This window comes from Orbicella faveolata, unplaced genomic scaffold (genome assembly GCF_042242905.1).
Source record: "Orbicella faveolata isolate gen_17 unplaced genomic scaffold, um_ofav_v1 contig_12, whole genome shotgun sequence".
NCBI lineage: Eukaryota > Metazoa > Cnidaria > Anthozoa > Scleractinia > Merulinidae > Orbicella > Orbicella faveolata.
This window is the reverse complement of record NW_028301539.1, coordinates 16,428,927-16,445,600: the sequence shown is the minus strand read 5'-3', so window position 1 is coordinate 16,445,600 and position 16,674 is coordinate 16,428,927. Positions and strand designations below refer to the sequence as shown.

General features: G+C 38.3%; 1 protein-coding gene across 3 annotated transcripts in view; it reads right to left on the bottom strand.

Moving 5' to 3' along the window:
- LOC110062416 (protein Wnt-4-like) overlaps positions 1-16,674 on the bottom strand; it is a 36,890-nt gene extending 20,216 nt beyond the window's left edge. Inside the window, exon 1 of one of the 3 annotated variants that reach the window (XM_020769328.2) lies at positions 16,521-16,674. The gene's annotated coding sequence lies outside the window, so the exon portion shown is untranslated. Of the gene's footprint in view, positions 1-4,679; positions 5,379-16,401; positions 16,473-16,520 lie in introns of those variants that run through there. The other 2 variants (XM_089282560.1, XM_020769311.2) reach the window with 2 other exon arrangements.

Genomic DNA, 16,674 nt, shown 5'->3' with positions numbered 1-16,674 from the left:
GACACTGAATGATTCTCTATCAATTTTCCGCCCTTTCAGACCAATTAATTCGGAAAGGAATCGAAATTAATACTGCTCTCTCCGCTCAACTTAAAGTACTTCTTCTTTATTTGGTAAACACTATATTTTTAAGTGGCAGCGCCTCGTGATGTTTAAAGTAATTAAATGTTCGTGGTGCTTTTATGGCCGTAAAGAAAAATGTAGGCAGCCAAATAGCTTTTAAGCCGGAAATAAAGGCGTATATATGAACTTTAAACTGACTGGAGATAGTCTTTCAAGCTGACTTTTGAATTTTTAGGTCGTAAAATAATCCAGCAAAATTCCATTACACACACGCGATTTCCAGTAATTTCTACACAGTTTTTCTATCGAACAGGAAAGACGCTTGCCAAGAATGATAATTGTAATTTAATATCCTTGGAAAAAAAGTTAATTTTCACGTGTAAGCTCACGTTTTTTTTTTTTTTCTACAGTCTTTCGAAACTAAACATTCGCAGAGATTAACGAAACGGATGTTTCAGTTATTCTCGTCCACGCAACATTGAAATTTCCTGCTCCTATGCAAAAAAGATTTTTTTTTCTTGAAATTCTAACAATGATTTGAAAATCTGTTGTTTAAAAAATCGGAACTTGGATCAATAAAAACTCAGCTCAAACCTGTTGATAACTTAGTGGGCATTTTACAATTTATGTCAATATATGCAAAAAAAAAAAAAAAAAAAACACTAATAATCGGTAATCACTCAAAGGAATGTTCACGCGTCATTGCCCAAAATGCTAAAGCCGTTAGTTATTTAAGGAGTTCGTTCACAACAAATAACCCGTTAGACATTTAGCGATATATCTGCACAACAGCTTGGGCTATCAAGTCTCGACACCGGAACTGATGTCTCGACTTCAGGTGCTGTATCATTCTTGTCTTGGAATGGTCTTTGTGAAAACGTCTAAATTTAATTGATTCTCAGACATTACTGAGGATGTTATTCAGATTTCACAAGTGTGTTTGAAATACTAGAAATTTCCCTGGATTTTTTTTCACAACATCACAGGTATTGTTTTGACATGAATTCTCAGTGGCATCTTATGGCTTAAGCTCCAAGCGAGATAACTAGCGATGAATCTTGATGTGAAACATGTTATGTCAAAAGGCTTTTGCTCCCATTCTTTTATCTGAAGTAAGTCTATTTTATGGCGCAGTGTAAGCCAAGTTGTTGCTTTTTATTGTTAAAATGCAGCCTGCAAAACGAAAGTGGCTCTGCATTCCTCTCGAGCCACCTTTTGGTAGAAGTGACTTGTAGCGTGAACACTGATTGCATGTACCAAGTAGAGAACAACAGCCAGTATAGTATACTCCGAATCGTTAGAGCTTACACCATGAAAATATTTTTCGTTGATACTGAACTGAAACTTCAATCTGACATAGTTCGAGCTGAAGATTAAGATCTGAAGAGGTTTACTTTAACCTTAGTTTCCATAGTAAAAAAAGTCTAGTTTGGGCGAGTTGGCTATGAATCACTCAGTGAGACACAAGCCTCCTTCATCGTTAATATATCCATCCCATTTAGATACACAATTTAGTCGCCAAGTGAAATGTCCACAATAACAAGGTATCTGTGAATCAGGCAGATTGAAGTTCTAACGTTGGAGCCTGAAAATCGTTAACTAGTGACGAATGATGCAAAACTATAACAACGTACTTGTGAATGAAAATTAAGAATAGTGATAGATTGGAAGTAAATAATTTACCTCTTAGGAAGTCGACAAGTATTAGTCTTTCACAATCATAACTTCTGAATTGTTTCTACACTGCCATAGTGCCTGAGCTAGCTAAAATGTGGAATGTGAAATGTCTAAAACTTTGAAGAAACTTCGTGGGCTAACTTTTATTAGCCATATGAAGTTAGCTTAAAGAGATTCTCCTGTATTGTTCTATTTAAGTTGGTGGTTGCGTGAAAAGCTGCGAATTATCAATCACATTCTTCAGTAAAATGTTGTTTCAGTTGATTGGTTTTCTATTTTTATTAGAGAAACAACTGAGTGGGCAAGACATAGCTTCGCACTGTGCTGAAGGGAATAGTTATAAGAGAAAGTCTCTTTTTAAATTACCTTATGTGCCGATTTTCTGAAAGAATGCAAACCAACACCAGGATTAAATTGCCCAGCCCAGGAAAACCAAAGATATCTCCGGTTTAAATTTAAAAGTATCACGTCTTCTTTATACTGAGGATTTACATTAGACTAAGCTCGAAAGATTAATTGATTACTGAATACCACATTTCTATTGTCAACATCATTGCCCTGAAGTTTGGTTAGGACGTAAAACCGGTCGTTTTTTTCCTAGCTGATGATACACCTTATTCTCTTAACCTTCATGTCTGCTCGTATGCAATGTGATGACCTTTAGGGAGAAATAATGTGTTGGTCTGTCTGGGTATCAGATGAATGTCACGGTGTGACGTTGTTTAGGGAAATACGAGTTTTGCATTCCTGGATCAATACGAAACAACGGTATATTTAAGGAAGCACAGTGTTAAAGAAAACCGCCCTAGTGGATCATTGGGCCCGAGCAAACTCAATAAAGTATAGTGTAAGTTTAGCCATATCATATTCAGATCCTACAGATTAATATGCAAATAAATGCTCTGTAGATGGCAGATTGAGCAAACAAGTTGCTTTGTCCAACATGAAGTGTACCGTCGAAAAAGAGAAACTTTTTTCAACAGTTTCTCAGTATTCGACTTTGGTTAAACATTGAGATGTTGGAAACTCCTTTTAATTGGATCTCTAGCTGATACATGACACAGAAGAGATTCTAGAAATCCAATTCAGGCTTCTACCTAAAGTGATTGCGAAGGTTCACGATACGGGGGTCAGTTCTCCGAAAAAGAAAAAATACACTCAAAGACTTACAACTCTCAGTTCTGCTTTTCTTTCGCTTGGAATTTGGTAAAACTGGTGTCTCGCGTGTTTAGAGGTCTTGAAAGGTCCTTCGATGATATAAGGTTAACATATAGCTATGACAAACACTGCCACGAAAACAATCGTCATCTAATACCTCAATGCAGCCTAAATTGAATTTTCCAAGTTCTGTCAAGTTTGTTTTGATTATGGGGGCGTCGAATTCAGTGTCGACTATAAATAAGACACACATGTCCCATAATTGTCTCTGTATCGGCCTTTTGTATAACCCACGACACGAAAAGAAGGAAAGATCTCGAAACAAAACCCAAGATATCGCGAACTGGTGCAGTGGACTCGATAAACATGCCCTTGGACATTTGGTCTGAAATGAAAACATTATTCGGCTCGTTTCGTGAGATTATCAAAACATAATCGTACCCATTAAAGTGTTCACTCAACACAGTGTGAAAAAGGTCAAGAGTTAAATGTTCGTGAAACTTTACGTTATTATATTTCTCTCTTCTGATAAAATCCATTAATTGGTATTGTTGCAATTGGATTTAGGGCACATGAATGTTCAGAATCCTACAGGGAATTTTATCAGATGCATTGCTAGCAACCAGGCAATTTAGATGGCGGTTTTTTCGGTAGACACTTAATACAGAACAATAAATTTTCTTTAAAACAAGAACTGCGGCGATTGACTGTTATTTACTTTATTACATGTGTTATTTTTTTTCTCAACCTGTGTGAATAAATTGTTGTTGTTATTACAAAGGACAACAGTGAGTATTTATAGCGAATTGTTTGGAGTTATTATGAAATACGAACGTTCCGAGGACAGCTCATGATGCAATATTTAATAATTCGTTAGTAAACAAATTGATATTTACATCCAACTGTTAGGCAGTCTTAGCTAGTTTGAAATCAGACCGACACACAGTGAGAATAGACCACAAACTTTCCTAAAATAACATGGAAATTGTTTTTAAATCTTTTGGTTAATTAGGAAAGGCATCATGGGGAATTTGGCTCAAAATATATAAGTTATCAAGATCAGAAAAAAAATGCAATCACAAATAATCAAAGTAAAAACACAGAGAGGTCGAAACGTAAAACGATAACTAAATCTAAGATACAATTTTTTGTGTGTTTATCAGACAAATCCTAAATAATAGGTAACTAAGTAAATCGAAAGGCAGTGATGAATCAAATGTTCCTACTATGCAAGCTTGTTTGAAACAACGCAGTTTTTTGAAAGAAATTTCCAGTGACTGTAAAATCAAGAGTGACTCTCATTAGATAACGGAAATTCGAGGCGCTAAATCATTTAATACCCTGCTAAAAGCTTCGATTTCCGATTGTTTTAAAACAACAACTAAGTTGGGGAAATGGTTCCACGTCGTGCAACATTGCTAAAACGCGCGAGATTGTTTCACGAAAGGTACATTGAAAATGACGACACAGCCACGAAAATCGTACGGGTGTTCTCGGTTTTCACTTTCGACGGGGATTAAGAAGATTTTTGCGTGCTTCGAACGATGTTCTTGCCTGACACCTCTTGAAATGAAGTGTTTCTCCCGCGGGCAAAAACGGATAATCCCGTATTTGTTCTTAGCCGCACACATCTATCTATGTAGAGCTGAGCTCGCTATCGGATAGTTCAGAGGGTTTTCTAGAAGTCATCACTTCCCTGCTTTGCAAAACCCGCGAAAACGAAATATTACGAAACAATGACAGTAACTGAAGAAATAGTAAATGAAGAAATTGCTATTTACCAGCCTGTAAAGCTTGCTTTCCAGTTGTCGTTTTATCCTCTTTATCTCCTGGTCAATAGTGAGGTAATCTTGCTCGTTACAGCTCTACAAGTAGTGTCGATGGATCGGAGTTGAAGTTGGGTTGCGTGAATCCGTCTGACACTCTGCAGACTGCACCTTTATATCTGCTCTTTATCAGATCCGTGTAACTTACACGGAATTGGGCGAGAGTCGTATAAACAAATACCGTTTCACCCTGCAGCCTGACTTATCAACGAGCTACGCTTGATAACATCTTAATCAATGTGATCACACGCTTTCTCGGTCGATAGGAAATAGGTTTGGGCACTTCCCATGGTGAATATCCTCTTCGTCCCATCACCTACGCGCATTTTAGCAGCAATATTTCCCGGTGGGCAGTCGATAGTGAAATTTATCTAACTGCGATAATCTTTTTGGCATCTTCGTTTTTTGATTGCTGGAAGAATTGAGAAACATGCGGCTACAAAAGTAGCTAAGAAAATACACCAGTCTTGTAAAAGTCATCAGTAGTTTAAGTTGTTTCATTGTCAGGTTTCATTACAGCGCATGCCCGTATGATTTTCATTTGTTGAACCAGATGAGGCTCTTCGTGACCCAGCTTGCACTTGGCACCATTGAAGTGACTATAAACACTCCCTCCCTCAAGTCAATACAGCCAAATTTTACTTGTATTTCGCGGCAGGGTGCACTATTCAACTGTCGGTTGGCCAGACATATGTGAATTCAATTAAGTGAAAAGTATGCAGGTCGAACCATTTTATAAATTCGTTTCACTGACTGACAACTGAAAGCATTCGATAAAAAAAGTAACTCAAATTTGGCGTCAAATCATTCAATTAATTAATTAATTATTTATTTATTTAAAAGCTACCCTTATTTTACGTCCTTAATTAAAAATGTTTGAATTTCCGGATTTAGGCAGCTAGTACGATGGAATTTAAACCGAGCAAACGCTGTGAGGTAACGGAGGCATCGCTTTCATTCACGACAAAACAACTTCTGATCCTTCAGAACATTAAAATTGCTCAGATAATTTATCAAACAACTGAGCAATGTTTCGTTTTGCCATCGTGCTACCAAGAAGAACGAAATCCCCTCAAGCAGGGGTAAAACTAATAGTTAAAGGATCGTTATAAATTATAGGACAGGAACACGGAAATCATGAACATCGAGGTTTTGATCGGTTTAAAAGAATCGCAATTAGACACAGATTAACAAGTTCTTACATTTAATCATTGTTGATGCTAGTTTATGGAAACGCTTTTATAACTAGATGAAGCGTGCAGCCGACCCTAAGCAAAATTTTGGCGCAAAACGCTGACGGGAACTTTCGGCATTCGCGCGGGGCCCCGTTCATGCTTAGCGTGAGGAGTCAAACAAAGGAGAAATTCCTTGAATGTTTCACCAATGACTGAATGGGCATCCACTCAAGTATAAATAGCTCGACTTAAAAAAATTACTAAAGATAGATAAATGACTGAATGTCTAGCTCGGGTAATTCTCACGCAAATTTTCTCCAATTTGTTAACCGCTATCTTTTCGACGTGCCTACGGCTTATCTCCTCAAGCATGCGAGTAGCTAAGGTCATCTCCTTTATGCACCGAAACCCTCAATACTTGAAATGTAAGAAATGGATGGCAAAAGTCATGAGAAACGCTATTTCGAGTTTACGGGGTTATTTGTCTCAACATGAGATATCCCCGGATGAATGGAGCTGTGACTCACGGCACATCACGTGTAGACTGGTCCCGAGGGAAACAGTTAACGTTACTTTTTAAACTGTTTGCCAAGGGACTAGTGATTAAGTGTTTTGTTATATAGCTGGAGTTTACTGTAAAGTAACCAGTAGCCCGCCGAGTAACATTTAGATTTAGTCATTGCCTCGCAATCAAAATTCAACGAATGGGAGCGCGCGGTAGATTAACTAAACCCCACCTATATAGTAACAATTTTCATTCAACGACTCACATTTTCAGCAGATGAAAACCTTCATTTTATTTCTTGTTGACAAAAACGTTCTTTGAGGGCAAGATAAACTAATTTTAACGCCAGATGTGAATTTGGGAATGTTTTTGAACCGCTGGTGTGGTTGTGATTAAACAGACATTTCTTTTTTGGGGAACCTCTTTTATTTACTTGAACTACACCAGTGAACTACACCGGTCAGGCCTGATGGCTGTTATCAACAGTTATCTTTTCCAGCGCGCGCAAATTCAGCTGTTCATCTTTCAGAATTACAGAACTGATATATTTTGAAAATGTTTAGATTATATCTTTATTTTCTTTCTGCCTGGATTATGTAAGAACGCCAGAGGTGGATAAAAATGTTACGTTAGGTGGCGTATCACAAATGAGAAGGCTGCGGTGGTTATTATATTGTTGGCTATCACAGAACTAAAACAATTTGAATTGTTACAGTAATAATGAGGACGTGATCAATGTCATCTCGCTTTCCTGTTTGCTAAACTAAACTGAACCATGTGAAAGGGAAGCCGGAAAAATACAGCAAATAGTTTGAAATGTCATCAACTGACAAAAAACGTTGTAATCGTGCCCTGAAACATTGTAATTCATCATCATTTGTGTGTGAAGATCTCAGTCTTGCGGGAGTGCGAGGGTGGGTAATTGAAAAGCTCAGAAAGCTTCCTTCTCTAAGTGCAATCGAGTTTATCGATTGTAACCGAGGTGTAGGTCAATATTTACTTATAGGGGAATCTAGCTTGATTAAATCGTTGTACTTCACAAAGTAGGCGTTAAGTTGCTATGACCGTTTGTAACAACTTTCACTATCGTCGTTTCGGCGCTCGAATCCTAAAAACACGTGCACCCTTTCATGTAACTGATTCAGGCCTTTGGATTTAAAAAAAAAAAAATTGCTCTGACAAATCAATTCTTCCTAGGTAAAGAAGTACTAAGCTTTCTCGGTCATTGGCCATCGGCAAAGTCAATACACATCATATAATGTCCTGTTAGCCTTTCCACCCAACCAAGCGAACTTGTCCGGTTCCTACTAATAGCCGATATATATTAAAAAAATCAATAAAGTTTGCAACTTTTGATTATAAGGGTTGTTTTTTGAGATATATGTGATATGTGCAGCATTTTCTTGCGATTATGATGCAATTTCACCAAAGCGTGCGAGGGCAGTACCATGATTCAAGATGTCCTTCACTGAAGTGATACAGGTAAACGTGTGGTAAATATAACGGATTTGTCAATCAGCAGCTCAAATATTAAAATTAGGTCGGCAATCTATCCCAGACGCCGTCAGGTCTGATGAAGCCGGAACTGGGTAGAAACAAGGTGAGAAAATATTTCTTCATGTTTCCTTGTGTGCTCGTTATGTGTTACAAATCCGGAACATAGGTGTGGCCGACGAAAGGGGGGCATGACCCGCCCCCAAGGTACTCAATAATTCGTGCACTCTCAAACTCATAGTAAACTAGCTTCAGGCACGAAACTACAACAAATGTCTTTGGTGTTTCTTTATTTCAGCCACCATAGAGCGGAAGCGTCTAATAACCACCAAATACCAAAGGAAAAAAATCCCATAAGAGTAGCATTAATAGAAAGGTAGCTTTCCTTCAAACAGGGCTTCTGCCTTGTTTCAGTTATATATTTGTTTTATTTTTAATATTCCTACTATGTAGTTATGGTTCATACATGATACTGCTGATGCCCATAAAATCTTCTAGTATTGTGGACAATATATGTCACGTGATCACCGCGTGGTCCGAATAGTTTGTTAACAAAATTTCAGCATCTCGCTTTCTACGCTCTATCAGTTCAATTTTATACTCTCCTTTTTAACATGTCGAGGCACATGGTTGCGAACAGAGTACCACACACTGATTGTCCAAATTGCCAACATAAACCAAGATGCTGCAGCCCGGTTGTATCAGTGTCAAAAAGAAACAAGAAAACCCTAGTACACTAGTAAGAGTAACTCTTTATTTTATTTTAAATATTTATTTTATTACTATTATTATTATTTTTTTTTTTTTGAGTAAAATTGTAGTTTTTAGGGATAGTTTTGTAAAGCGCCTTGGGCAAATAATGGATGTGTGCGCTTTATAAATGAGCTATTATTATTATTATTACTATTATTATTATTATTATTATTACTGTTGTTGTTGTTGTTATTATTATTATTATTATTATTACACGGTAGTAGGGGGAGTTAGACATTTTTAGGTACAAACGAGGACTAATTCAGAAATGCCTATTTCTTGAAAGGCTGCTAACAGAAACAATGGACGTTGATTCGCCGTGATACAAGCTAAGGACAAATGCTTTTATGCATGCACTTCACGAACTTCTGCAACCGTATAAAAACTACAACTGCAAAATCTAAATAGCTGCAGTTACTAAAAAGGAAGGCTCGTACATTTGTTTTTCGAATAGGCTCGACACGTTGCATAAAGTAAAACACGCGTTTTTACTGTATCGTATAATGTGCTAGACGTTTTGTCTCGCGTGTTCAGAGATTATCAGTCATCCAGAACACGTAGTTTTAGTATACGGTTTGGCACGATTTCCTCACATTTTACGCGAGTTACGTTGCAAGGAATATTATAACCCCATTTACAACATTAACGTGGTTCTACTATACGGTATAAAAGTTACACGGTGTGTAACACGGTGATACTGAGTTTTGCGTTCTCATGTCGTTCAATTCACGCGGCAAAACAGAATTGAAACACTTCTTGAAATTAAACTTATTAACGGCTAAGATATGAGGTACGTCCCAAACGAGCAGGTATACTTGGGTCGCGAGGTCCGATAACGCGATCTACTCATACTTTTGATCTCGTGGCATACTTGGCACGATGTTAATTGCAAATAAAAGCTAAATAAATGTCTTCCAGTCAAGAGGACAATAGGATTTCTTTTACTAGATTTACGCGCAGATCACCCCAGCTAACGGGATTCACGCGTGGGAGTAATTTCCTTGTCTCCCGCCACGCGTGTAACCCTACGAGGTCGGAAAACCTCACGTGTTCGTATTCAAGCCTCGAGACAGATACCTCTGAGATCCTATTAGCCTGAAATGTCAGACCAAGTTCTTGTACCACGATTTCATTTTTATTCGGTCTACAAACAACATCGTTCTAACCTCAGACGGTGCTTTGATTGTCTTCTGTAGGTCTCTAGATGGGCCCTATTAGTATAGGGTCGAACAGTCCCGGTTATCTCGAAGCCGAGGTCTGAAACCACTCTGATAGCATGGTACTAAATGATTGAGCAACGTGCTTCTAACTTGAAAATGTCGATCCTCAGTCAAGGTCAGAAGCTAAATTCAATTTCTATAATTGGCTTCAGGCGCATTTTGGCGGAGACTGAGACGTTTCGCTGGAATGCCGACAGGCTCGTTTATTCACCGCTGCTCACGACCCGCATTTCCTTAAAAGCAGGTTATACAGGGGTTTGGACAGCCAGTGACTGTTGGGGAAAAGCTGCTGAATTCAGTTCAGTTCATGAAACAAACTCCGGGGAATTATATATATCAGTGCTAAAAGCATACTATGGGAACTATAGGAGACTGTAATTATAACCAAAATTATACGGCCAGTCCTCTAGACTAAAAGGGATCCCGAGAAGGAGGTTTATCATAGGAACCTTAGCCTTGGCACTGGATTGAACTATCGCTGATAACTTCTGCTGTTGCGTGCAATTAACGGCCGAATCAAATTGAGGAAGAGTGGATCAGTTTCCTGAACTATTTGCTGCCACTTGACCGGTTTCCGTCCACGCCTGGCTGAGTTCTTGCCCTCAAGTTAACGGACCGGAACCTTTCCCAAAAATGGATCGAACCGCCCTTCGCGCATGCAAGCACTTGTAAGAAAACAGGCAAAGAAATAGTTTATCGGATTATTCTTCACTGAGCTGCTTCTCGAATCAGAGCTCGATATTGCCAGTGGTGGTTTCTCTCCTAGCTGGCAGTTGATTTCGTCAAACGCTGACTCAGTTGTCAGGACGAGTCAACGATTCCTGGCGAGCGGAAGCGAATAATCGAACAGAATAAGATTAAAGTCAATGAGTTACCCCACAGTTTGCTGAGTCATTCAGCCTGTGAGAGAATAATCGGTTATTTTAAGACGCTACTATGCATCCTACTTCTATTTCACCCGGTAAAGTTACTTCCGGATTAGTAGTATTTTTTTTTGGTTAAAAGTTTTATGATCCTGTGTATGGCCTTATAGCAGAGAAGTCGACTTTTAGGTGCTGTAAATTGAACTGAAATCTTAAAACATTTTTGGCCTTTGCCTTGACAAGTGTAAGAGACATGAAACACAGCAGGAAATCAGTTAAATTTGTCATTCTAGTTCAAAGCCGTGCCTTGGTTGGTAAGCAAGACAAAACGAACCGTGACACCTTAGAGAGTCACGTTCCTTCAGATATCACAAGCCTTGGGCTTTTAAGTCCAGTAAAGCCCCTGGCAAAGGTTAGCTGTTTCTTACTTCTGCGGGACCGTTCATTATTTACTGGTAGAAAATTGTTATGGAACAAACATAGTAGACAGGATACAAATCTATTACGAACTTTCTTTCTGCTTTAAAATAACGTTGGACGTTGTTTCCATTCCGCTTCCTCTTTCTTTCATTTGACTTTCTGCGGTTTTCTTTTTTCCTTCTCCTTTTGTTGATGTGCTGTTTGTGTATGCCCTTGAATATGCTGTCATAACTTCTATTCATAAGCTATAACTACGAGATCCGAAATTGACTTATCCTTCTTTTGATTTGTGTTTTTTAATAAACAGCTCTCTGTAGTGTAAGGATTGTAAAGTTAACAAATTGACATCAGTTTTTTATGCGTCTGTCCTCTTATTGATGATAAATTGCGTCATAGCATTGTCAAAGTGGCTGTGGAACCACAAGCCGCAGGCGAGTTGCTCTGCAATAAACTTTGACAATGTTATGACCAGATTTATCTTCAATAAGAGGATAGACGCACAAAAAACTGACGTCTATTTGTTTTTTACAATAACAAGACCTCAAAGTGGTCAAATGGCGGGAATAAATGTGGGGAAAAGACGCCGTAAACTTGCCGAAAACAAAGCTAAGGGAATTTTATTCCAAATGACGCGAACATTGTCAATAGCTTTTCTCGCTTTTTGATTGGCTACTTAAGAAAGTCAATAAAATACCATTGGTTAAAAAGTTGACAGTTTGACAGCAAAACGTTGAACTGTTGAAAGCTTGCATAAATTAAAATTTTATCCGTTTGTACTCTTATGGATGATAAAAATGAGCCAATCAACGCCCGAGATATTAGACAGTTATTATAAAAATTGTCTTCACAGTGAGCACAACAACGTGAAGTACGGGAATAGATAAACAATAGTCTCCATTTATCGCGAAAATATGCTAGGATGTTTGTCCAAGAACAAATATGCGAGCATATTTTCATGCCAAATGGAAGCTATTGTGTTTATTTTTCTTCAAATATTTTTCGCAACCCGCGCGGTTTGGAAAGTTTTGCCAGTTTTGCCGGTTTTGAAAGTTTCCCCAGTTTTAGCTGGGGAATATTCGGTCACGTGACCCGTTTAGACCAATCGCGCGCGAGCGAAAATATTTGATGGATTATGATAGAGAATACTAAAAAGGGTAAAATCTTGAGAGAGGGTTATTATTTTCTTTTTTGGGGTTGGGGGGGAGGGGGGGAGGAAGCGGGGGCGAGGGTCACCCGAAAAAAATGACCGCTTTAAGGGGCGGGGCATGTGAAAAAATTGATAAGCTGAGGGTGGTCACGCGATTTTTATATGAGGCTTCCCATATCCCACCAGCCCCTCCTCCCTCATAAAAAATGAACGGTCCCTTTTATATGAAAAACAGATGAAATCGATCTGGAATTTGAAAGCTCGGTTTGCGGTGTACTGAAGATTGAAAAAAAAAAAATACAAAATACAAAACAAAACAAACAAATAAAAACAAATTAACAAGGAAAATTGGCCAACATAACAAAAATCCAGTGACGCATTTAGTCAGAAAAGGAGATACTGTTGTTTTACCAATAGTTCCAATAAATTTTTTTGCTAATTTGCCATAGCCCATTTCACCACATAGTTGGGAAAACATGGTCACCGTTCGCTCCCAGTTCTCTTTTCCAGTGCTTCATTCCATCATAAATAAATCTAGCTTTCAACTGAAATCAGGATTTTTTGCCTTGTCTTGCTTTGTATTGTTTACGTTTGTTTCTTTGTTTGTATATTTGTTTTCGTGCAACCAAACTACCCACTTTCACGAGAGAAGGGGTTAGTAGGAAACCAAACATTGCTGGCTTTATTGAATTGTCATATTCAGAGAGAGCTGGAACATGAAAAAATATGTTTGCTACTAGCAAGTTTGTCAAATCATTATACAGACATCATATTACAGTGCACATAGTTCATAGCGAGTTTGCATTCTTGCCATTTTTGAAAACATTCTTAAGATGTCCTGTTTTTTGTCTGTTAGTTTTACCAAATTGACTTTTAAAACCAATTATTTGCCGCCATGAAATTAACAGTGACTAATTTGCGACGTCGCAGACACTATACGATAGTCAGTTTACCTTGTTCTTGTTTGCACTAAGTCAGCACACCCTGGTAAAGTTATATTTGAAGATATCATCGTTTGCATTGTTGGTGCTCTTTCAGTTCCTTTCCCACATCCATATGGACTGGCTTTGTAGCGATTGCTATAATAAAGAGGAAAGTCTTCCTCCAGAGGGAAATAAATTGATGACGTCGAGAGTTGTAAACATTGAGACGGGTGATTCCGTGAAAAGTCAAGTAGAGTAAAATGTATGGGTAACTATGGCTAACCCAGTGGCGTCTTTGGTACACCAAAGAGCATCAACCCTTAGGTATTAAACACGAATCAAAATAGTTGCAAGTTAATGTCTTATCGGAAAAATAATCTAAAGCTCATTATTGGCAAGTTAATTACAATCATACCGTTCTCGGGGGATTACCTTAATCCTACTTAGTTACTTTCGGGACGTCCCAAAAACGTGCCCAACTTATTCAGAAATTATGGCTCGAAAAACATCTTTCTGGCCATTTTGTTGCGGTTATCTAGTACGTTAAAGCAAATATGGAGAATTGTGAACCGCATAGGTTTTCCCATAACTGAGTACATAGCGATGTGCTGGCGACTAAAGTGTTTTATAAATTCATTCGTGATCAAGTCGAGTGGCCAAATTCCGGACAGGAGAGATTGCATTGCATTCTTTGCCCTCTTGATACTCCCTCCACTTATAGAAAATGTCTCGCAAAATGATGTAATGTATAAAACTGTAGTTTATTATGACGTTACTGTTTCCCAAACTTCACGAGTGTTTTCCTCTCACTCTTCAAGACGTAAGTCAAACTACAAATCAAACGAGTTTGGCGAAGATAAGGACTGACTGGTGATTGGTAAAATCCATGCAAGTACCACTCATTATTTCCTGCTGCCATGAGCTGAACTGGTTGCAGAGGCAGGTAAATTCAAATTGAAGGTTATGTTAACAAAATAAATAAATAAAAAATAAATATACATTATTTACCCTCGGTAGTGTTTACAGCTCAAAAGGCCAGTGGGGCCGAGCAAACAACTGAAACTATTATAGTTCTGAATTCTGAAGCGTCCTCCATGATATTTCTGTCAACTCGGTGTTGTAGAGTTGGCGATGAGGTGAATTTAACTCACCACACTGAGTCCCGAACGATTAAAGGAACATTGTTATTAAAGATGTTACGTTTTCGTGGAATAATTTTGTAACTGCAAATCCTAATTGCACAGGCACACCTTTCTAATTTTTGTCGAGTATTATGTAAGAACGGAAAGAAAATCCTCAACGATGCAATTTGAGTCTTGATAAAATGCAAATGCACGACAAAAACATCACAGGCTTTGAAAAGCTTAAACTGATTTTTTTTTTCATTCTAACCTGAACAAGGAGCAGCAAATGAGGGTTGCCAAAAGCAGATTGAACAGAAAATCTTGGGAAGGTAGCCACTTTTTTGTATTTAATCTTTGTTGTATAAACAACAACAAGGCTATCAAAAGGCCAGTGTTTGCAATTCGGAGGGGCCCATTTCTAATCGCCTGCCTTTCAATCTCGAAAAGTCACTGTGGATATGTCTCACCGATTCGACCTCACCAACTCTTCAGTAATTTTTGAAGCAGTCCACTGTAAGCTATAGCTGCGGGTAGATCGTTTACAAATGCCCTTCTTGGCAATATCATAAGGCTTAAGAGACAAGATAGAATACAAAGATGCAAAGTCTAAGCATTCAAAAATTCGACACAAATGCAATGCTTTGCATATAAATGAAAATGATGTTGCGAGGATATGTTAACAACCAAGAGAAAATTAACCATTATTGTACATGCTGTAGTTAAAGTGTTGCTTCATACAAAAGGGAAATCAAAAAACCAAAGCTGGAACAGAGCAAGTCCAGTCAGTACCGAATTGGTTCGTGGTGATATTGGTTATCACAACGGAACTGCAGATACCAGTGTTGACCTTACCCAGTGTTTCATGTATATGGGTGATTGATGCTTTTGAAAAGCAAAAGGGTTCACTCCATCAGTGAAACTCGTCGGTGTCTCTTCTGATAGTGGTCGAGATATGAAGACACTTTCTTTACCTAATTTACAAACAGAATCGAATCTTAACAGCTGCTTGAAAGAATGCGGCTTTAAATGGACTCAAGTAAGACGTCTGGTGTTGACGCTTTCATATGAAACTAAAGTTACACTGACTGAAAAATGCACACAATGATGAATCAATACAGGACATGTTTGGCACCGGGCTGCGACTAGTATGACTTACGCGTAACCACAAGCATTCTGACATTATCAGTTTTGCAGCATTGCAAATTCCGGCTCACTTACTGATCTGTGAAGCATTTCGGTACAGTTCTCTGTCACGTTTCATATCGTACGTATTCCGAAGCATTTTATGAGATGTAACTCCTCTTGACTTAGCTTTCGCCAAGAAACGGAAGGTGATACTTGGAAGGAGATCTTTAAAAGGGACTGGTGGACAATATAGATCTAATACACGAGACAGCAAATCGACCTTTCTCAAGCGCGATTCAAGGAGGGCTTGATTCCGAGAAGGCTTAATTACCCCGGCGTTTTCTGGCTAAACTGATTGAGCGATTGGTAGTGAATAGCTGTAGCTTTTTCCATCTGTTAATATAGATCCACAAGCTAATTCATTGCTGGTTTACAAATCCAGTACTGAGTAGGAATCATTTAGAGTTTAGATTCTAATGTTGACTGTCTGAGATCTGGAGAATTTCTGCACAAAGAGGAGTTAATTATTACACACGAAACTATCTTTTCCTTGTGTAACATATATATACATATAATTTTTTTTTCCTCTGAATTTCCTCTAGTTATTCCTTTGTAGCACAGATTTCCTCTTGCAAACTGATTTTGTTCCGTGACGGAACTAAGTGAGTAGCACATTTTTACTTTCTATTTTCCGGTTTTACTGAATTGGAAAATTCTCTTGATATATAGTATGATCGGAACCTGCACCAACGGCGTTCAGAATAGCACTTCGAATTGCTTAGCAGCAAATCTCCAACTCGTTTAAAACGATTGCACGAGTGTACTGTCTGTTTTTCGGAACGTCTGGCAGGTTTAGTTAAATACTTCACTCAAATACCAATCACTATTGAATATGTAAGTTTAAAAACAAGTCAAAAGAAACACTTACTTTCGTGTTTTTGTATTGTCGAGAGAATAGTACCAAAACCCAAGCTTCCTTTGAACTTTCCGCGAGTTATTTTCCTTTGAGACAAACATAAACTATCAAAAACAAACTTATAAACCAACCTTAGATCCCAAAACTTCCGGCTTTCACAGTTGAGCCTTCAAAACGAGTGTTTACTCAGCGACGATGTGTTGCGTGTGAACTGCAACAAAGTATTCTTGGTTACTGTGCTCCTTAGTTCAATGTTCTCGCTCAACCTTGAGACACCATCTGTTT